This window comes from Zootoca vivipara, chromosome 4, assembly GCF_963506605.1.
Source record: "Zootoca vivipara chromosome 4, rZooViv1.1, whole genome shotgun sequence".
Classification (NCBI taxonomy): domain Eukaryota; kingdom Metazoa; phylum Chordata; class Lepidosauria; order Squamata; family Lacertidae; genus Zootoca; species Zootoca vivipara.
In genome coordinates this window covers 52,198,206-52,221,262 of record NC_083279.1, presented here as the reverse complement: position 1 = coordinate 52,221,262, position 23,057 = coordinate 52,198,206, and the positions used below count along the sequence as shown (strand labels likewise).

The window sequence follows — 23,057 nt, the reverse complement described above, 5'->3', positions numbered from 1 at the left end:
ATTACCATCTTTCACATAGGCCTTAACATGCCTCAACACATTTTGAAATTTTGAAAGAAAACCATATGCAGGATTGTTGACTGCATATTCTTATGCACAGGACATTTCCCCCTCACCCTCTGTGTTATTTGAGAAGCTTACCTAAAGCCACACTGCTAAATATGGTGTCTACAGACTTAGCAAAAGATAAACCAGACATAATATTTTCATGCAAATACCTCCCTCGGGCAACAAGGATGTTTCAAATTAAGAAAGATGGGTGTTTGCACATTCTGAAAGTGGCAAATGGATGCTTGCTTTATATAGTTGTGTGTATATCCATAAACTTATTGAAGTCATCTTCTGCTTGGGAAATCATGGTAAACTGGTATGCTTTGTTTTTATTCTGCCACATAATTTTTGTATCCTTCACAATAGGAAAACATGTACATGTAATCGGGGGAGGGAAAGATTTGTCGCCTCAATTTCCTGTTGAAATTGACCATAACAGTAAAATCCAGACATTTGCTCCTATGAAGTGCAGAACAGCCCTCTTAAAATCTACAAGATTGCTCTAGTATAATTAGCTTTCCGACAACAGCCATCCACTGCCATTTGAAAAATGCAATCTATATGTAGGCACAGGGATGGTCATAGTTGGTTTGTTTTTTAAAATAGGGTGAATTAGATGCACAAATGTAAGGGCAAAACAGATTTTATCCAGCCATTCTACAATGTGGGAGTACATTGCAAGGGCACTGCCAAAGCTATTAAGTTTGCGGTAAGCTACTCTCCTGGTTGCTTGTGACCAGTATTAGAAACTGGGATAGAAAAGCCAGGAGCCAAATGACTTCTGGGAGCTAGGTTGTGGCTGCCAAAACAGAATATCTAGTCGCCATTATTTGGTAGTGGGGGGCAGCAACACTTTTTATTTATTATTTTGATAAGCATGAACGAATATGCAGTTCACATTAGAGACACATTGTTAATATCACATTTTTATCAGAAATTGTGTGTTTATAATAAAAAATATCGGTACCATACTTCAGTTTTCAAAACACTCTACTCTTTATTGTTAAACTCCTTAACATATAGTCTATCTTTAACATATACTTTGGGAGTTCAAAGCACATTCATTTCAGTAATCCTTGAGTGTCAGTCAGGTGCAAAAAAATGCCACCCAGACTTTTTGAGGTGCTTGCAAATGGGAGAATCTTTAGGTGCAAAATGCATCTGGTGCCCTGCTAATTTCAAACCCTGCTTGTGACAAGAAAAAAATATTTCAAAAAGTTGTTTCTAAACAACTGGCATGTATTTGTAGGCAGGCATGCAAATGGCATTTGTTGACCTAAGGCCAAACTAGATACCTGGTGGATGAAGACCATGATTTTGAGAAGAAAATGGGGAGGGGCAGATACACCAGCCATTTCTCCTCTGCAGCCCTCCCTCACCCCCCACCATGCCAAACATTTGTCTGGGAACCAGAGTGGAATCAGTGGGTGGGATAACCAGGTGGACAGGGGAAGGATTGGAGAACCCCATACCTACTTGAGTGCCTCTACAAACCATAGCTTCACCCACTGCTTTTTTCAGCTAGGTTGCCAGTCTCAGGGTCTGCTGAAGCACGTCCTATTTCAGCCCTTATCTGCAAGGCTGGCTGTACTCTCTAGACATTCCTATGTGAAAGGCTGTACATAAGTTTGCAAGCTAGACCACAATGAATTTGTGAGCACAGCAGGACAAGTTCAGCACTGTTTTGCTCGTATCTAGAACTGGGCAAAGGTCATCAAAAAGAAAGCAGTGCTCATAACCCTCAATAATTACAATGCTGTCTGCAAATTAGTTAGTATTCTGATCTGTTTCAACCAAAGCAACCATCAATAAATATAAAGCTCAGGTGATCCATGGCAACTAAAATACAAGCTAACTACTGTAATTAAATCTCTTACTACTCATAACTACTGAGCTATAATGGATGGGTTTCAAGGAGCATTATACATAAAGAAACATTCTCAAAATATTTTATAACTTGTAAGGCACCCACAGAATACTCTGGATGATCATGAAGTGCACAGCCTGGAGGCTTAAAACACAAAGTTTGGAATGAAAAATGGCTAATGACTCTCTAAAGATAACTAATTAAACTCACAAACTGCATTTAAAAAAAATTAAATGGCAATATCATATAATCTATGGCTAGCAATGATCTTCTACTAAATTAATTGATAAGACGAAATAATTTGCATCAGATTTTGAGGGTTTTTCTGGTAGTTCTTAGCACCATTACTAGGGTAGCCATGTGTTCTCCCTTGGCAGAGGGTCGCCAACTCTATTGGAAGAGGGAAATGTGGGTTTAATTGATCCTAGTTCCCAGCAATGTGCTTTGACTGCAACAATATTGTCCCCAAATAGTAACTGCTGTGACCTGGTCATCTGATCCCTGATACAGCTAACAAAAATATATCTATATATTTATCTGTACACACACACACACACACACACACACACACACACACACACACACTTTCACCTCTAATTACTGTTTTAAAATATTGTGCATGGTATAAAGAAGGTAAACAGAGATATTTTCCCCCCTTCTCCCTCTCATATAATATAAACCTGGGGTCGTCCAACAAAGCAGAATGTTGGAAGATTCAGGATAGACTCTGTGCAAACTCCATACTACAGAATTCATGACCACACATGTAAAGGGTGTTAAGGGAAATACATGGAGAATAAGGTTGTCAGTTAACTACTAGACTATGTGCCTGCAATGTCAAAGGCAGTATGCCTTTGAATACCAGCTCTGGGAGCACAAATAGGCCTTCCTTGAAAAGCTGGAAATATTAGGAACATGTTTCAGCCCTCTTGAGCGCTAGGGATAGGGAAAGCTGTAAAAGTGGAATGAAAGGAGAACACACCGTAAACAAACGAATGAATGGGCATGTGTTTAGAACTAAGCAGCTATCAGTGCCTTAGAGTTCTGAGAACTAATAATTGGTTATGGAAACAAAGTAGACATCATTTAGCAAAATTCAAGTTAATAAAGATTTTAAAAACCCACCATTTCCATAGTATATGACCAAATTTTGTAATAACTTTAGAATGAATAGTTCTAATCAACTCACATTGTCCCTATGTTTGGAGCTGGAGTTACTTACTGATTGTGAAATTGCATCAAGATTTTTTTAAATGGGAAACAATTTATAAATAGAATCAAATAAATATCAGAATACGGCACTTATGATTCTCACTTTTCATGCCTTCATATCCTCTCCCCCATTACCCCCACACACAAAAAGAAGTTCTTAGCAACTGTTTTTGAAGTTTTCAAAGATGAAGGCACATTTTGTGGGGTAACATGATAGATAGAAGTTTAGTGGTGCTTTTGGTCCTGGTGGCTTCTGGCTAAACTACATAGCAAAACTACCTCAAGGCTTTTAATTTCATACTGACTTTGTAACTCTGGGGGAATCTTCACTAGAGAGGCCTTTCTTTTATGTCAATGCAAAATTAAAAAAATTCCTTCAGTAGCACCTTAAAGACCAACTAAGTTTTTATTTTGGTATGAGCTTTCGTGTGCATGCACACGAAAGCTCATACCAAAATAAAAACTTAGTTGGTCTTTAAGGTGCTACTGAAGGAATTTTTTATGTCAATGGTTTTATTTCAGGTCTGTTTCACCTGACCACTCCTTGTCTAGCAGTTGCATTCCCCTAGGCCTTGGCCATTATCATTCAAAAGTTTTGACAAGAGTTTTTTTACAAATGCATATGCTAGAATATACACCAAATTGAGCAGGGCTTTATTCATGCCTCAGGCTGATGAATGATAGACCAACAGGGCCCAGTGTATTAAAAGCCCCATTCCACAGAACTGTACTTTCAAAGAGCCCTCACTATTCTCAGGGTGGTATCTGTTGCTGAACCCCAAAAAAGCAATGTTACAACATTTTCCTTAGAATTCACATAAGCCGCCCTGGCGTGCCATTACAGCAGTGAAAACCTATACCTTCATTATTCATGACTGTTGCTTGGAGGAAACCCAAGCCCCTTTCTATAGGATAGTTTCTTATGTTGTATGCCTATACTCAACCACTGCTAGCCAGGAACAGTGATCATTTGCCTCATAAAAAAAATTCCTTCAGTAGCACCTTAAAGACCAACTAAGTTTTTATTTTGGTATGAGCTTTCGTGTGCATGCACACTTCTTCATTTGCCTCATGTGAGACAAAGGCAATCTGCAAGATGCAGACACAGCTTTGCATCATTACAGACGCTTGGAGCACTTTCTAATTAAGCAGTTCACCCATAAAATAATAATAATTAAAATTTAAAAAAATGGGGGGCCCTGTGTGTGTTTGTGTGTGTGTAAGTAACAGAGTAGTCAGGGGAGGGTGGTATCTCATATTGTGTAGGTCTTTAGAGCAGGACAAAGGACTCTCAACTCTTGTGATAGCCCCAAAGCTCAATGCAACATGAAAAATCCCTCTCCACAGAGACTCAGAAAAAAAACCCTCCATCTCAACACAAGTGATACATCCTACCCATTTCTGTGTAGGGGGAAAGTGCGGGTTTCTACTATCATGTTTTGAGCTTGGCCAATGGTCAGGGATATTTCACAGATATTGCATAGAATCAGAGTTGGAAGGATCATTTATTCCAACCACCTGCAATGCAGGAATATGCAGCTGTCCCTTACAGGGACTGAATCTGCAACCTTGGTGTTTTCAGCACCACACTCTAGCCAACTGAGCTTAGCAACAGCTATCACCCTTGTGGGTTGAGGGAATTGTAGTAGTGTTTTCACTTCAGTGCTTTGTATACTAGTTGCAGAGAATTTTTCCTCTTTCCGCACTAGGCTGTTTTTCTTAACCCTTCCTTAAGTGCTGCTACTATTATAGACACATTTCTTGAACTGGTATAAGCTAATATACCCAAGAATTACCATATTATCTGCTTCTGCTATGAAAAACAGTAGACAGAATATGGCTTAACATACTTTGCATGAGATCATGATCCAACCAGTTAAGCACGTATGTGGGAGATATACACAAATGCTTTAATCCTGCTGCAATCTATAGGATTTAACACTAGGCTAAACAACGTCCAAACCTTCAACATTTCTAAACAAAGAAATCCACCCTTTCATATAAAGAAAAGTACCATCAAGTGAGATGGATTATCGTTTCCCCACATTTGCACAGTTTCACCCAACAACCCCCTTTTGGGCTGGATTTGTTAGAAATGTTTTGTGTTCTGACTTCTTGAAAGCCTTGTGACTGTCCCACAGAGCAGCCAAACAACCAAGAGAGAACATACCTGCTGAGCTAAAATAAGGGAAATCTTCACATTTGTTTATTTGAGGGGGTATAGCCAACAGTAAATATTTAAAGGCAAGCTTCATTCTGAGTCTAAATGCAGTAATGCTGAAGTACAATTCCATTCCCAACTGTAATTAAATTATAAATGTTTAAGGGATTTGTGTAACTTTTTTCCCTCCGGTTCTGCGGTATCTGTAGCCTGACTGTGCTAATCCTGTGTTCAGTGTTCTGTATTCTGACCTCCTTAATATCTCCACGCAAGAATGCTGAAACGCTATAGTCTATTAATAATTTATTCCTCTCATCTAGCAATGGATTATTGTTCCATAAAACTCACTGGAACATGTTACACGCACACTCCTCTCCTCCCCTTACACAATCAACAGCCCAGAAATACACTTTAAAAGGAAACAATTTCAAGCCTAGCCCCTTTGCACATTTGCTCTTAAGCATTGTGGTTGCTTAATTCTGGATTCAACTGTGATTTACAAATTATTATTATGAAAGCGAAAACGGATTAAAAATGCAAGAGGCTGATGAGTTGCCATTTCACCCAGAGAGCTTATCGCTAGTTGTATCAGGTTTTCTTGCATGATCAGTTTTCATAATAAAGCACAGGTGAACAGCATCAGGGTAAGACTGAGCATTCATTGAAACAGTGGCACATACCAGGTGACACCATATAAATGAACAGATTGATTATGGAAAAGGGTTTTGTGGCATATTTCTGATGAAGTTGACTCTAGGCCATGAAAGCTTTTGCCACAATTAATTTGTTGATTTTAAGGGTGCCGAAAGACTCTTGGTCAATGTTTAGGAATGCCCCAAATTGCCATGAAAGCCAACAGTGAAATATGGGGTGCACCAGTCAAGAAGAAAATCAAATGATGTGAACTGTAAGTTTGCAACTCAAAACAAGGACAAGGAGCGAGGATACTGCCTACATCCTTAGATTAGAAGACAAGACCCAGGCCTTTATTTCTTGTAGGTTAATAGTTGCACAGGGAAGAATCTGTGAACAACCCAAGACAGACAGCAAAGGATAGCTGAACAACATTGGAATCTCTAGGCAATATCCAGATAACCAACCTGGGATAATAGCCAATGAATATGGTTCTGTAAACAAGTAGATTAGAGCTGTTCCTCTTAACACCTCACCCCCATTCAGTGGCCCAATTCAGACATAACTAGAAAACTCAGATCCGATTCTGGTTCAAATATGGCAAGCCATGTTCTGGGCAATCCAAAGTTAATGGTTTGCTATATATGTATGAATTGGCAAAATGACTGTTTGTTCCAAAACACAATTGGGAGCTTGTCACCTCATCCCCTCTTGTGCAAAGAACCACTGTTCATATCAACAAACCATAACTGCATATTAAAACCAAGTTTGCATATTAAAAATAGTGCATTTTTGTCTCAAGCAGAAGTCAGTGTTATTGAGGATGTTAACATAAGGTACTAGACATGTGGTATTAGTAAGGAGAATCACAAGAGCCAGTTCCATATATGTAAAAGCTGGAAAGTATGGACCTGACAGCTAGGGGCATAGCGAGGCGCCGCGACACCCAGGGCAGAAAATTGCCATGCACCCGGGTGGGTGGGGCGTCGCTACATAACGGCGCATGCGTCACTACGTAACGACGCATGCGTCGTTATATGGCAAGGTTACGCCGAGCGGGCTTTTTACCTGGAGTTTGTAGCTGGAGCGAGGCGCGCAGCTTTGGAGGCGCCGATTGCGGGGCGGGGGCGCGGCCCTGAGTGACACCCCCTCCAGGGCGGTGCCCGGGGCGTACCACCCCCCTGCCCCCCGCTTGCTCCGCCCCTGGTGACAGCTACTTAGAGTATGTCCTACACAAGCCCCATGAAATGTATGGTCACTTTCATAACATTTGCACAGTGCATTTGAGGAAACAACTACGGTCGTATGGAAAAGTGCTCTAAATAAAGCATTTTATAGGTCCTACCGTACCTAAGCACATAATTGCCACAGCAATTTCCTGGGCATTTCAAAATGAAATTATCAGTTTTAAGCTCAAGATGAGGTGACACACCCACACAAGCATTTCTCAGAGACTTTTTTTTTAATGTTAATCCTCTTTAGATCAGCCCAGGAATGTAACACTTCTAAAATGAGTAACTGTCTTGACAATGGGGTTTTGAGATAATCAGATGAAGTGTCACAAGCAGCAATCACCTGTCTTAATTAAGATACAGAAAATGTATTTTCTGTCTCTGCCCCTGAGAAATTATTCTAGATGACAAAGTACCCCGTCAATGGATGACGTTTGGAATCCAGCTAATCTCTAGCTATATAATATCACACAATTATCAGCAGAGAATATTCTTCTGAACTATATACCTACTATATGGAAATTAACAACTGGACAGCAAAAAATGATTTTACGCGTTCTAAGGGTAGCCAAGAAGCTGATATTGATGAACTGGAAGAGTAAAGATATTATCTCCTTTAATCAGTGGGTTGATAATATGATAACACTTGCAACCTACGAACGGACTGCTTACAGACATAGACTCTGCTTGGATAAATACGACAATATTTGGAACAAATTTATACAAAATGTAGTAGACTATTAATATTTCTATTAGTACTAGGATAATAATATCAAATTCATAAAAGAATGTGTGGGTTAGGGTATTTTTTGTATATATTCATACAATGTCCCCCCCCCCTTTACACAGTTCTGTGTTTTGTTCTTTTTCCTTTTTCCTTCTTTTTGTATCACTTTACAAACGAGACTTCTCTGCAGTGGCTCCCTGCTTGTGGAATGCTCTCCCCAGGGAGGTTCAGTTGGTGCCTTTATTATACACCTTTAGGTGCCAGACAAAAAAACATTCCCCTTCAACCTGGCCTTGGGCTGATTGACATCTAGTCAATCTAAATTGTGCTGTGGAAGGTGGGGTATAGGTTTGTTTCTGTTCTTACTTTAATTATGCATTTTGTGTTTGCTATGTGGGAATTTTATGTTGTGAACAGCCCTTAGAACTATGGATATAAGGCGGTATACAAATTTAATAAATAAAAAAGTAACTAAATGCAAACTGCTAACCTGAATGCTTTTTATAAGTAGGGGAAAAGGGCACTGGGGATGAATTTATGGAACCAAGGGGGCAGCGGCCCCAAAAAAGTTTGGGAACCACTGCTTCAGTATCTCAAACAAACCATCATACTACAAAAAGGCTGTGTTGCTTTAACCCAAAAGTTAGGGGTTGCTTTAATAAAGTTCAGAGTAGCCCTGCACAATGCACTGCAGTGTTCAGAAATAGTTTGAAAGTCCAACAGCAGCAGACCAGAGCCCTTCGTCACATGTGTAAATGCTGTAAAACAACCTTCCCGCTTTTCAAGATTTCACTGTTCATAACAGGATCGTGAGCGACACTGGAAATTTTCACAAGACGGGCTTTAAACTGTTCTACAGAAGGTAACTGGTAATTATGGAGCCAGAGAGTTTGGAGAAAAGGTGCATCTTTAATGAGTAACATGAGACGCCTCTCTTTCTCTCAGGAAATACTGCTACTAAATCCAGCACTTCTTAACATTCAAAAACCATGTGCGTTTTCCTGCTACTGCCCTGCAAAGAAGCATAAATATTTGGGGGGGGGGGAAATGCACCTTTTAATTGTACATGAAGGAGGGAGATATGCCTCCTTTTCAGCACAGAGGAAAGAACCACGCAGGTTATAATTCTGTCAGCACATAACCAACACCACAAGGCATAGTGTGCGCACACATACAAACACAGAGGGAGGGAGGGAGAGAGGGAGGGAGGGAGTCAAAAAAAGGGCTATAAACTATATCCAACAGGAGAATTATCAGAGTTTCTTTTACAAAGGTAACCACTTACCATTAATCAGTAGCACCAACATATCCTCTGGTCTCATTTCACAAAGCGCTCAGATCCAGCCAACAACAAAAAATGAGGAAGTGTGAGTCTTTCATTCCACTTCTGGCTCAGAATGTGGGTGTAACTTGCTAAGATTCATGCTAAGTAGAGATGGGTCATTTGGGTGTGTTTAAAAGGTTCTCTCTCATCCCCCCTCCCCCTCTCTGTAGTCAAGTCTAAGGCTTTGTTTTTGCATTTTTCACATGCAGAAGAGAGCAGGCTGTTGGGAGCGTCTTCAACTTCCTCAAAACTAAATACTCACAAACACCACCTCAGCAGGGTCTCTTGAATAGGGATGCCTGTAACAGCAGGTTTAGCCAGTCACTGAAAAACACAGCAGCCCAAGAGAAAGGCTAAAGGCTTGGAATGGCACTTCAGCTGCTTTCACACATGTGCCCCATGAGCAACAGAGCAAATAATCTCCAGGGAAAGTCAAAACAAAGAGGAGGTGGGCTGCTCCTCCCTGAGGAGTTGGATTAGGGGTTATGAAGTTCCTGCCAAACCATGGCAGAATGAATGGCATGCCCAGAGGTTCAGTCTAGGACCTCTAGCCTCCAATACACACTTGAGTGAATGACATAGCCATAGTCCCATTCATTCACACAATAGTCCCTACAGCTATAATCGTTTAGAGGAAATCTGTCCCCATGCAAACTGTTCTCACATTGAGAGCTTGTGCTTCTCACTCCAGGGAGTGTGGGGGAAGTGATGTGAAGGTTCTGTTTTGGAACATACAAAGTAGAAGAATACCAAAAAAAAAAAGCATCGGAGTCACTTGCACTTCCTGTTCCTACTCCTCCACTCCCTCCTACATATTGCATAATGTTCTATCTTGGGAAATGTTCTTCTTCCTCACTAGATCCACACATATCAAAAAGTTCTAGGTTGACCTGGATGTTTGTTTCTAAGACTCAGTGCACCAATACAGAGCCATGTTCTTAGTACTCCATCATATCACTGAACAGTGCACCAATACAGAGCCATGTTCTTAGTACTCCAGGAACAGCAGCCCTGCACAGAAAGTGCTGGATGGTCAGAACACCAGACAAGAATTCTTACCGAAAATCCTTCTTGGTAGTGGCACCCACCCTGTGGAATGCCCTCCCACCAGAGGTCAAAGAGAACAACAATTACCAGACCTTTAGAAGGCATCTTAAGGCAGCCCTGTTTAGGGAAGCTTTTAATGTTTGATGGATTTCTGTATTTTAATGTTTTGTTGGAAGCCGCCCAGATGAGCGGGGTATAAATAATAAATTATTATTATTATTATTATTATTATTATTATTATTATTATTTTTACTGTATGTTTTATTTACCATGCCCAAGGGTTGTTTGGAAAATAGCATTACTTATTCTATTCCCTCAATATGCAGAATATGACTCCATATAGAGCTTGAGAAACAATTCTGACAACATAAACATGAGTCTGGCAAAGGAGGACTGTGGTCATCATGAACAAATTGGGACTATGCATGGGAGGGTGAGAGGCAACTCTCCAACACCACATTTTACAGGTCAACACCATCTGGAGGACCTGCTGGGGAATACGGAAAATAACTTTGTAACCAACTTCACTATTTCCTACCAATATACAGAAATAAATCTGCAGACAAACCCTGATACAGTCGTACCTCGGAAGTCGAACACCTTGCGAGATTAACGTTTTAGATCTGAACTCTGCAAACAATCACTTCTGAGTGATTGTTCCAGTTTGCAAATTTTCTTTGGAACCCAAACGTCTGCCGTGGCTTCCAATTGGCTGCAGCAGCTTCCTGCAGTAAATTGGAAGCTGCGCCTTGGTTCCCGAACGCTTTGGAAGTCGAACGGATTTCTAGAACGGATTCCGTTTGACTTCTGAGGTATGATTGTAGACCAAGTCAGAGGCCTTCCAACTACCACCCCAAACTCACCCCCAAATAGGCAATTCTATTTATGAGATACCACTATCTTCCTTAGGAAGCTATAGTCTAGTGACAGTACTCCGGTGAATACTATTTAGGAAGCCATGAATTTTATGCACCAACATTCCCCACAAAATGGTAGGCTACAAGAAATCTGATGATGCCATAATTCATCTGACCACCAAGTTTTGCCATTTTCTCATCTCTACCCATTGTTTCCCTTGAGGAGATCTATTCAGGTTGGTGACACTACCATGCAGACTCACTTTGCAATGGTATGCCATCATGTTCATGGCTGACTTCAAGCAATACTTCCTCAGCTTCTATCTTCAAAAGGCATCTCCTGCACCTGAGATACATCACCTAGACCTACAGAATGGAGGACCTTGGAAAATCCTACCAGGATTTCCAACATTTTCCATCCCTTTATCAACCTAAGCCTAGACCAATACATGTAGCAGTTTCATTTTGTGGAACTATGCAGTGAACAGATATGTAATTACCATCTTGTATTAAAAACCCACTGAACACAACATGCTTCCAGCTACTGTCCCAAGCATATCACACAATCCATCATCTCAGAGCCCTACAATACAATATCAACCACTTGTGCTGGGTTTGTTTCTTCTATTCATGTGGTGTGCATTATCCAACTCTGCTGCTACAGAGGATGGATCTGAATCCAGGTTTTGTGTGCATCCAAGCTATATGTGCTATATACGCAGGCGCTGCAATCCCAGAGTCGGTCATGACTGGACCTAGTGGTCAGGGGTCCCTTTACCTTTAAGCTATATATGTACACAAGCACACTGTATGTGAGTTCCTCTGAACTACATTTAAGTCAAAGAGATACGAATACAACCACACATACTACAGTGTGAATTTGGAATTTGGTTGTGCAACTGTAAGGAACATGAGTGGGATGCAATGATCACCAAAACTGCAGCACAGATAAGCAATTTTCAGATATTTTCCACTGTCTTCCTCTGAAATACTGTGTGATTAATTCACACAGCTTTTCCTAACTTCATTCTGAAATGCAGCTGATCGGGAGACTGTAAGGGAAACCCGGGAAAATCCTTACCCAACAGACATGATGAATTACTTGGAATGTTAAATGGAACTTTGGGGTTTCAGTACTGAGAATACAACTACACAAATCTGTCATAAAAACACTACACTGAGGTTTTCCAATATTGTTGTTGTTGTTTAGCTGTGTCCGACTCTTCGTGACCCCATGGACCAGAGCACGCCAGGCACTCCTGTCTTCCACTGCCTCCCGCAGTTTGGTCAGACCCATGTTGGTAGCTTCGAGAACACTGTCCAACCATCTCATCCTCTGTCGTCCCCTTCTCCTTGTGCCCTCCATCTTTCCCAACATCAGGATCTTTTCCAGGGAGTCTTCTCTTCTCATGAGGTGGCCAGAGTATTGGAGCCTCAGCTTCAGGATCTGTCCTTCCAGTGAGCACTCAGGGCTGATTTCCTTCAGAATGGATAGGTTTGATCTTCTTGCGGTCCATGGGACTCTCAAGAGTCTCCTCCAGCACCATAATTCAAAAGCATCAATTCTTCGGCGATCAGCCTTCTTTATGATCCAGCTCTCACTTCCATACATTACTACTGGGAAAACCATAGCTTTAACTATACGGACCTTTGTAGGCAAGGTGATGTCTCTGCTTTTTAAGATGCTGTCTAGGTTTGTCATTGCTTTTCTCCCAAGAAGCAGGCGTCTTTTAATTTTGTGACTGCTGTCACCATCTGCAGTGGTCATGGAACCCAAGAAAGTAAAATCTCTCACTGCCTCCATTTCTTCCCCTTCTATTTGCCATTTTCCAATATTACCATCATATATTATTGTTACTTGAAACCATCTCTGTGTGATGGCTACTCCATTCAGCAACCTTTGTGTTCTGGCTCATCATGCAACTCTTTCGGCATTGTGTGGTTTATTCCCACACCAGCAACAAGCAGTTGTGATGGCAGCTCACAACAACTATGGTAGATAACAAACAATTTTGCAGGGGACAAGTCAGCAATGCATATAAATGGGTAGATTTGACTTTTAACATAATTAATGGTACTTGCAAAATGAATCACAGCACAATTCTATCTAGAAGGAAGCTCCATGGTATTTAATGGGGCTTGTTCACAGGTAAGCTTGCACAGACTGCAGCCTTAATCAATTCCCTTTCTATCCTGCACAACCATGCACTTTGACATGTGATAACTCCGGATGTCAAATGGTCAAGTTAAATCAAAGGCCTTGCTTCACTCAACCAATAAACGAAAGCCCAGCACAAACATTAGTTTAAATTCAGGTTGGGAAAATGAACAACACTGATTGTGAAATATTACTAACCAAGACACTGGATAATAAACCTTATATTTCTGAACGAAATCTACAACAAAAGCTAAAGCATTGGGGTCAGATCCAATGTTGTTGTTCTGTTAGTACAGACTGCCACTTGCTCAAGGAAATTCATCTTCTTTCCCCTGCAGCCCTCCCACACTCTCAAAATATACCCCAGAGGATTGGAGGACCCGGGAGGCAGATTCTGAGGATGCTCAGGGAAAGGAGACGAAGGGGAAGTCCCAGGGCATGAGTGGAACTTCAGACACATACAATTGGATGTACAACTCATGGTATTCTTAGAATTTTCCTGGGGCTAATCTGAATGTAATTTCGGAGGGGAAGCTACATTATTCAGCTGCAGCAAAAACAATGAGTGATTAATTTTCCAACTGTTTGGTGTAGATATGTAAGTAAGTAAGGCCATTGTTATGCAAAAAGAAGAAGTATTTTATCATTCTAAGAATATGCACATGAACATACACACATACATGTACTATTTATCTGAAGAAGTGTGCATGCACACGAAAAGCTCATACCAATGACAAACTTAGTTGGTCTCTAAGGTGCTACTGGAAGGATTTTTTTTATTTTGTTTCATACATGTACTATGATAATCCCCTTCACAAACAGCTTGCATTCCACATTTCTCCACTGATTTCTCAATTTTCACGCCATTGCAAACACTTTACCTATAGCCTCTTAAAGACCTCCTCCTTTCCTGTTGACACAAACTAGACGAGAGCAGCCCAGCACACAGAAATCCTCCTCATCAAAGTCAGCCTTGCTGCCACTGAGGTGTATCCAGTGAGTAGCTGTAGAGGGGCAGTGATGGGATGGAGAAGAAGTACCACAACCAAAACCATCACAGGCTTTTTGATTATCCAACCTTACTTACCAAGCTTGATGGATTAGGGTAGGGGTAGCCAATGTGTCACCCTGCAAATGTTGTGGGACTCCAACTCCCATCATCCCCAGCCTGCCTAGCCAATGGCCAGAGGTGCTGGAAGTTGCAGTCCATCAACATCTGGAAGGCTCTATGCTGCCTGACTCTGGATTAGAGATTTTAAAAATTAAACATAAAATTCTCTTCCCAAAATCCCAATGAAAAAAAAGGATGTACGGGATACCTACTTAAAACCCCATTAAAACAGCTAAAACATAATGAATTCTACCCAGCCCTTGTATGCACTTAACCCTGGTCTCCGAAAGCCAAACCTAATAAAAAGGACTTACAAGTGCAATAACAGTCGGTAATTTATAATCACGAGTCATACTGATGGCTGTAAAATGCAAATTGTTATAACACACTCCTGTGTTCTGGGCCACTAGGGCACTTTAAATATTTACAAGTTCACAAGACGGAAAAGAGTATCATTCATTATCCAGAAACACAAGCATTGCCACACTGCAGTTCCATGGAGAAGTTCTATATTCCAAAGCAAAAGCAAAGCCTAGCAGCTAAGCAAGTGTAGGCACACACTCCTAAGAGGAGAAACATTCCCACCAACTGCAACTGGTAGAGAACAAATTACAGCAGGTCCATTTAAAACTGGTTTTGAATTTTAAAAGGGAACAAATGCCTTTTTGCTGTCAGCACTCTCTTTATTTGCATTTTGTCACAACAAACAGCAATATCATATCCAACTGGCCTTGCCATTTCGTAAAGTCATTATTAGAGTCTTGTGCTACCCAAGATTCCTATATAAACTGATGTGATCTTCCTCCGGAGAGCACTTTAAAAAACAACATCACACAGCTAACAAAGGGAGTCATGTCAATTTGACCTTTGGCTCATTTTTAATTAATGGATGAAGGAAAACACAGAGAATCTGACCTTTCAACATTAAGGGGTAAAAGGCATACCAAAAATAAATGCCAACAGGTGCAAAGAGAATGACTGCAAAGCTACAGGTTCAGTAGTATACTTTGCATGTATTTTATGCTGACACAGAGCTTGATGCTATTTAGGCCCATGCAAAAGCCAAACGTTCTAGTGGGGACAAATAGCTCTTTCCTTGGTCATGAATTTCAGAAAGGTAATTAGCTTACCTTTCTGGTGAGAATCAGCTGTGAACCCAGCAGACATGCCTACAGTTCAAGTCTGACAAAGGGAGATGATTCATAGAGATGACATACTATGGTCTGAGCATGTTCTAAAATAACGAGTGACACATACCAGTTGGGGTAGGTTCACAGTAGAGAGTTTGACTGACAACACCCTTGCCGATAGCCCTTGAAGGCAAAACAATGACTTGTTGGCTCATGCCTGCAGTATTTTGAGAACAGGCCTTTCCAGACTCTCGCTCATCCTACTAAATGGCCAATGAAGTTGAGATAGTCTGGTAGAAGCCTTCGCGTGCATTTTGCAATGAGGGATCAAAACACTTTGCCTTTCTTGCCACATTAATCCTAGCTAAAATGCAGTGTTTTTACTACATGGGCTATACAGTTTTGCACGCAACTTGCAAACTTTCCATATAAACACCTAAATGGCACTCCATCAGCCCATGTCCAAGAGCATGCCGGGTCCAAACTTTATAGTAGATCCCGAGCATGCTGCCAAAAATACACAATCTCAGAATAGCAAAGTATTCAACAGGTTGCCTCTCATCTCAAGTAGTGCAATATAGGTTGGAACAAGTTTTACTTTTAGTGAGACACAGAGAGCAATTCTCTCACCTCTGTTTCCAATTGCATCTCTTTTCCTTCTCCCTACAACTGTCTGAAGCACTGGGGGTGATGAAGAGAGAAAGAAAATAAACTTCCCCATTTATCTGCTTCCAAGAGCAAAGCTATAGACAAGTAGAGAAAGAAGGGGAACAGCAGAAAAATAACCAGGGGTAAGGGACTGACAGCAGAACTAAAGGCACTGATCTGATCTGCTGGCTGCTATCTGCTATCCCCAAGTGTACAGTGTACTACCATATGTCTTTTCTAGAGTTGCCATATTTCAAAAAGTAAAAACTAGGACACCCTGAAGGCTGTTGATCTTTTTTAAGGAAGACCCCAAAACTGACTTCCCTAAGATTCTGGACAAAGCGCTGCTTTTTAGAAATTCCCCCTGGATGTCAATTCCACCTTTGAAATCCCAGTAATATCTGGGGAAATCCGGACATATAGCAGCCCTTTCTTTCCCCATGCATTATAAACACGTGCACACACCCGCTCTTGCTCATTACCCATAAAACCAGCTTCACCCTGCAAATTTCTCATGGACCATCAGGCTTGGCGCATCTAAGTGCTTCAACTGTTCATGTATTAAAAAATTTAACGCCCAGGAGTCCACACATATTGATAAATAATGATCACCTGCCATGTACTTCAAAATAAACCTTTTCCACAGCATGGGTTAAGGCTATGGCTTTTTCTGGACACCTCCTACGCCTGACAAAATGCATTTGGGCTAATTATGCTGATATAAGAAGAGCAAGTTATAATTGAACAGTTGTTGTTTTGCTCCTATCCCATTCCCTTTCCCCCTTTTTCGAAGCTGCTTTGGTACAGAGTCACATTCACCTACATTAAACACCTGAGTGATGAATAAAGTATTACAATTTTATATCTTCCTATTAATATCAACTCTGGCAGAGTTCCTTACCCTAATTATGCCACAAGACCAGATGAAGAGTATCCTTCCAGATTCCCAGACAAACTGGAGACAACATGCTCTTCAAAATGCAATCCCGTATCCAAGCTTTGGGATCTGCCTCTGTGAAGTGTTTAATCAACATTACCCTGTCTGTGTCCACACCATGCTGAAGAAATCTCTACCTGACACACAGGGTGGGGAAAACAGGGTTATGCAGCCTACTCAGTGTAGGTGCATGTTTAAACAGAACCCTGGGAACAGACACAACTGAACCCTAATAAATGTCAACAGATTGTCACACCCTGAAACACCTGCTAATTAGCATCCACTGTCATGTGTTAACCCATTGTTTAAACGCTATCATTTGGTGCAAAAGTCGGCTTGGGAGTAACTTTCAGAGCATTTGAAATCCAGCCCATCCTCTCATTTGGGTAGCAATGAAATGTGAAATTTTAAAACAAGGAGCTGACTTTACTGCAGATCATTAAAAGAAGAACTTTTAAAGGGAGAGAAAACTGGGGAAACTGTAGCAGACCACTTGAAACATTCATTGCTTCTCCCCCCCTTCCGCCCCCCCCCAAAAAAATCCTGTGAAGTATAGTTTGTTAACAGTGCTGAGAGGAAACCCCTATTCCTTCACAGAGCTAGAATTCCCAGAGTTCCCCAGGAAGAGGGATTGATTCCAAACTACTCTTAAAATTCTAGCTATGAGGGGGAAAGGGGTCTCCTAAGAACTCTCAGCATCTCTAACAAACTACAGGTGTCGGGATGCGAAAGCTCTTTTAGCCTGGGAGTGTGCTTCCACCCCCCAGCCCTGGTCTCCACTGCCTGCCATCCCTGACCATTAGGCATAGTGATTGCAACTGATGGGAATTAGGAGCCCAACAACATCTGAAAGGCCACAGGTTCCCTAACTCTGGCGTACATATTCACTTGAACAGATCCTGTAGTACTATACTTATTTTGGCCAGTTCATGGGAACATCAATATAGTATAAGTGTTGATTACCTAATTAAGTGTGTATGAATCTGTGCTTATATGTTCAGGTTACCCAAAAAATATTTTCTCAGAAATGCCAGATTTCCAGCCATTTCATTCATGCATCTTAGCCAGTAATAAAAGATGCTGCAAAAATGAAAACCTTTTTACAAGCTACAGGAGCCCTAATGACTACAACTCTCTCTTCTCTTTTTTACATTTTATTGGGAAAATGTTTCAGGGACTGAAAGGAAGATTTGTGAAGCCACACAGTTCTTTACACTATTCAAAAAGAAATCAGAACTAGTCAAATCCTGATTCCCACCCCCCACCCCAAGGCACTAAAAGTACACCACTTCCCTGTAATGACAGAGAAGTTGTGGTCTGAACAATATGGTTAGAAGGCCAATTAGCAGATCCGTTTTGGGAAGCGGTAAGTGCCTCTGTTTTTTTGTTTTTCCTTTTTAGTGTTTGTTCTCTGTACCTGAATTTTCCTCCTTGCAGCAAACTACAAACCATATTACTGGGGAATCAAAGGACTGTGGCTCAGTCCACACACTAGGGCTGGGCGATATCAGCTTTTCAACATCACAGCATATCACCAGCCAAACATCACGGTCTGGCGATATATCCCAATGTTGAAAAAACAAGCTACATTGGCCTGGATGAAATTGCCACAGCTCTCACCGCAGGAGCTGAGGCGGTTTCACCCCAGTGCCAAGTAAGCTCAGCTGGGGCTCGGGAGGGCTCCCCAGATTACATGGGAGCCAGCACCAGGCTGGGGGGTCCTTTAACTGCTCGGCTGAGGGGAGTGACAACCACACACTCCACAGCCAAGCAGTTGAAAGATGCAGAGGGAGGAACAAGATGTATTGGCGCCTTGCCAATGCAGCTTTTTTTCCTCCCTCTGGGCAGAATGATATATCGCTGGCGAAACCGCCACCGCTCCTGAGTCCCTCTGCTAGCAATACTCACAGGAGGAAGTCACTAGCAGAGGGACTCAGGAGCGGTGGCAGTTCCACCAGTTATATGCCGCTGAGTGAAGCTGACATCGCGGTCTGCTCCTCATACCGGTCCCAGGCGATATATTGATATGTCGCCCAAGCCTAGAGCAGACAGCCCCAGATTCAATCCCCAGCATCTCCAAGTGAGACGCTGATCTGCAAATACTGAGGGAAGAGGAAAAAATACAAAAAAATGCCCACTCACACATTTTTTTTTCAAGAGGACATACACACTCCATTCCAGCTTGCAGCAAAAGCTTTTCTCCAAAGCAGGCTAGCAAGCCATCCTGCAGGCCTCTTTTGAAAAAACTAAATCGCTCATCTGCGGATTCTATAAAAAAACAAAAACCCTGCTGTGTGCATTCAGTTCTTTGGCAACACTTAAATGGGCTTTCTGGATCCTGGCAAAAGCCACAGCAGAGGCACATCTGCCTTTGCCTTTTAATCATTAAGGCGAGCACAAATTTGTTACGTATTACTCCAACCATTGCTATGAAAATGATTTTTTTAAAAAGGATCAACAAAATTGTTTTACATAGTGGTGTTGTCTTCAGAGACAGAAATATTTTGCATTTCTGTAGCACCTCAGAAGGTATCATTGTTATGTGGATGAAGAAAAACAGATCAACTCCGAAATTTGCTTGGCAAATAAGTGCTAAAAACAGGACAGACTATAACCAGAAATACATTACAGGCTTGCAATGCAGAGTTTGCGTCATTGTTTCAGACAGATATGGCAGTTCTAATGGCGAGGGCTAGGGTATGGGTTATTTGTGCAAGGATAGTAAGTCACTACTAAAAGGTAGAATTCAAAATTTCATTCAAGGCAACAAACTATGGTTTGCAACTCCGCTGCAAACCAGGATCACATCCCAGTATACCGCTTTAAGGTTGCAGAGCAAGCACAAACCAAAGTTTATTATTTTGAATAAAAGATCCCAATTATAGCTCTGTTAGGCATATAAGATAACCAATCCTGCCTCATCATGTGAAGGTGGGGAGTGGGGAGGATGGGGCCGTGCAGTACACTTTAGCCTTGAAGAGAGCTTATGGCTTTTCTCAAATGAGGAAGAGGAAATAGACATACAGAAGGGGAGATGGTAGAACATGAGCCCAAAGCCGAGGTATGATACTAACTATGGGACTTAGGCATCAGACCACTTCATGTTTTTTACAGTTTTCACGTGAAAGCTAAAAAGAAACCAAAGTGTGCTCCTATATGGCTGTGCTCTAGGAGAACGCTGAAGGTTTTGTATAAAACTTCTCATCCATGTGCACCACCCCAGTTATGTGAAGAACCTGCACACCAGTGCTGCTAATAAGCTGATGGGTGTTTACAGTAACTTTTTTCCAGAAAAAAAGGGTTCTGGTGCTGTGTACCCTTGAGTAATCCCAGAAAAAAAGCACTGGGTGTTGTGGGGGGGGGGAGGAGAGAGAGAGAATGTGCCTGTGGTAGTTCTTCTCTACACAATCAGGTCAGGGCAAGCAGTGCTGCCTACAAATGTTATAGTCCCTGCCTAAAGTGCTATCAGACAGAAGTGATTTTCAGAATCCTCTCCATAAGGTCTATGAAATATTATTATTATTAATTATCATTATTATTATTATTAATTATTATTATTACCCCACCCATCTGGCTGGTTTTCCCCAGCCACTCTTATTTAGCCTTCAGAGAAAGAACATTCAACTGCTATTGGAGGATTTGATTAGAAAGGTTTTTATTCTAATGTCTACCAGTTACATGGAACGTATCTGTCGGCTAAAAATGGCAAAAACAGATTCTGGCTTGCTATCTAGGAAAAGATCATGATTAAACTTCCCAGTAAACACACCTGATTAAAAATAAATAATTTGGTTCATCATGCCTAACTACTTTGAAATTTGTCTGAGTGTGTATATGTATATATACTCTGTGTGTGTGGAGAGAGAAAGAGAACTAGAGAAAAAACACACATATAGAGGCTAAATAGTACCGGTATGCCAAATATTGCAAGTTTTTCATTATTGAATCAGAGCACTGAGTTCAGAACAATTAGTTATCTTGCACGTGGGTTTGCATTTGGAAGTCTTTAGAGGCTGCCTGCTGCCAGGCTCTTCTGGAAATCCAGCTGGCAGTCATAAAGCTATTACTTCATTTGGTTGCATTTTGTACTTGTATCTGCCTTCTGGGTACAGAAGACAGCGGGCGAGGGCAGTGGGGGGGGGGGAATAAATATGTGCAGACCAGAGTTTGATTCCATATACGTAGTACTGTTTGATTTTAGTCAAGTTGCTCCTAAATTTATATTCATCCACAAGAGATTGTGGGTGGTATCCGATGGTGATTGTCTGCTGACACAAAGAAAATCAGTCAACAAAACAGGGAGGGAGACAATTTCTCGTGATTCCCTCATGCCACACACCCAGTGCCTCACACCCTCTCTAAATCTGCTCCAGAGAGGTGAAGACCCCACAGGGGAGATTTGGGGAGATTTACGGAGAGGGTTCGGGGTGCTGAGGAGATAGGATTGCCAAAAAATCTCTCTCTCTCCATTCCACTCATGAATCATTCTCGTTGCCCATGTCCTTCTTCCAATAGGCTTTTGGGAACTGACTCTTTTTAAGGAAAGGCCTGGAATTATGATGTTTTTATTGTAAAGATCTGTATACAGTATAATAGATCATATATCTTAATGTTTAATAGTTTTTTTAATTTTTGCTTTTTTCTACGTTTTAGCTGTAAGCCACTTTGAATCCCTGTCAGAGCAAAAGACAGAAAGTAAACAAACAAAGTGTCAGGTCATGTTAGACACCACTCATTGTTTTTAGATAGACACTTAGTGACCATCATTCATAACAGTGTAAAACAGTGTATAAAACACCTTCAGCAGCAAAGTGAACCCCTATGTTACTATAATTCAAATTTGTAATTACATTTATCTTGCAAAATTATTTCAACTATTTAATATTTCGCAACTCATAGTGCAAGAACAGAAATATCTGTTCTGCAGCTCTTATTTTCATCCAACGAAAGCTCCTTTATAAAACTCAGTAAAAGCATCCCATCCCATTTATACCTTACAATCTCAGTATACTTCCAGCAAATGCCATGCTAGTTCCCTCAGATAACAGAAAGACTTCCACACTTATATTATAAGCAGGCAATCCCAACACCAGTGCAGTATAGACAGAGGGCCTTTCCAAATACTCTTTGACAGCCCATTCTATCTCACCAGTTGATTTAAGTGGAAGGCAAGAGAGAGAGAGAGAGAGAGAGAGAGAGAGAGAGAGAGAGAGAGAGAGAGAGAGAGAGAGAGAGAGAGAGAATGCCACAGCATACAAATGAAAATCTGAAAGTGTCTCTCTTCCTTGTGTTTTAAAATAAAGATATCTGGCTCTGTGGAGGTGACTCATGAGTAGAATGCCTTATGTGCTGAAGGCTTGCAAAACTAAGGCCTGAACATGTAAATTAAATTGTCAACCTGTGTTGGTTTTATTACAGGCAACATAAATGACTGTTATTGTTTTTATTCTGTTTGCAATTTGTGCACAGCAATCAGCATTTTAAGGCTATAAATATACAAGCCTTTTGCTTTGTTATTCCATATAAGATTTAGTGTGTGGTGGAGCTTGAAGAGGGGGCAAGTAACTCGGTGGCTGGAATGGGTAATCTCATTTCCTCTATTAGCACAAGGAAAGAGATGCTGTGGGGAGAATGGCATCAAATCAAGGTCTTTTACACACAGACCAGTTATCATGGAGTAACTACGAATCGTGAGTTGCATCCCTAGAGCTACTGCCTTTGTAAAACGCTTCTTGAACTCCAAAAAAAAAAAATCAATTAGATTTCATAAGCAGCACAGCATTACTTAGAGTTAGCTCTGGGTTGACAAATTAGGAAGGACATTTTTGCCAACATGATCTGACTCCTGGCTCGAAGGCTGGCTTTACTTTCCCTACCACTGATCAAGGCAGCTTTGTACTTAAATTAAACACTTTCTGGGTAGCCACAGAGAAAAACAAGGATTACAAACAGGGAACTGAGT

General features: G+C 41.2%; 1 protein-coding gene across 8 annotated transcripts in view; it reads right to left on the bottom strand.

Moving 5' to 3' along the window:
• Window positions 1–23,057, bottom strand: part of TIAM1 (TIAM Rac1 associated GEF 1) — a 213,082-nt gene that overhangs the window by 121,986 nt on the left and 68,039 nt on the right. Inside the window, exon 1 of one of the 8 annotated variants that reach the window (XM_035116725.2) lies at window positions 17,060–17,306. The exons of 6 other annotated variants lie outside the window; for them this stretch is intronic. The gene's annotated coding sequence lies outside the window, so the exon portion shown is untranslated. Of the gene's footprint in view, window positions 1–9,168; window positions 9,949–17,059; window positions 17,307–23,057 lie in introns of those variants that run through there. One more of the 8 variants, XM_035116727.2, reaches the window with a different exon arrangement.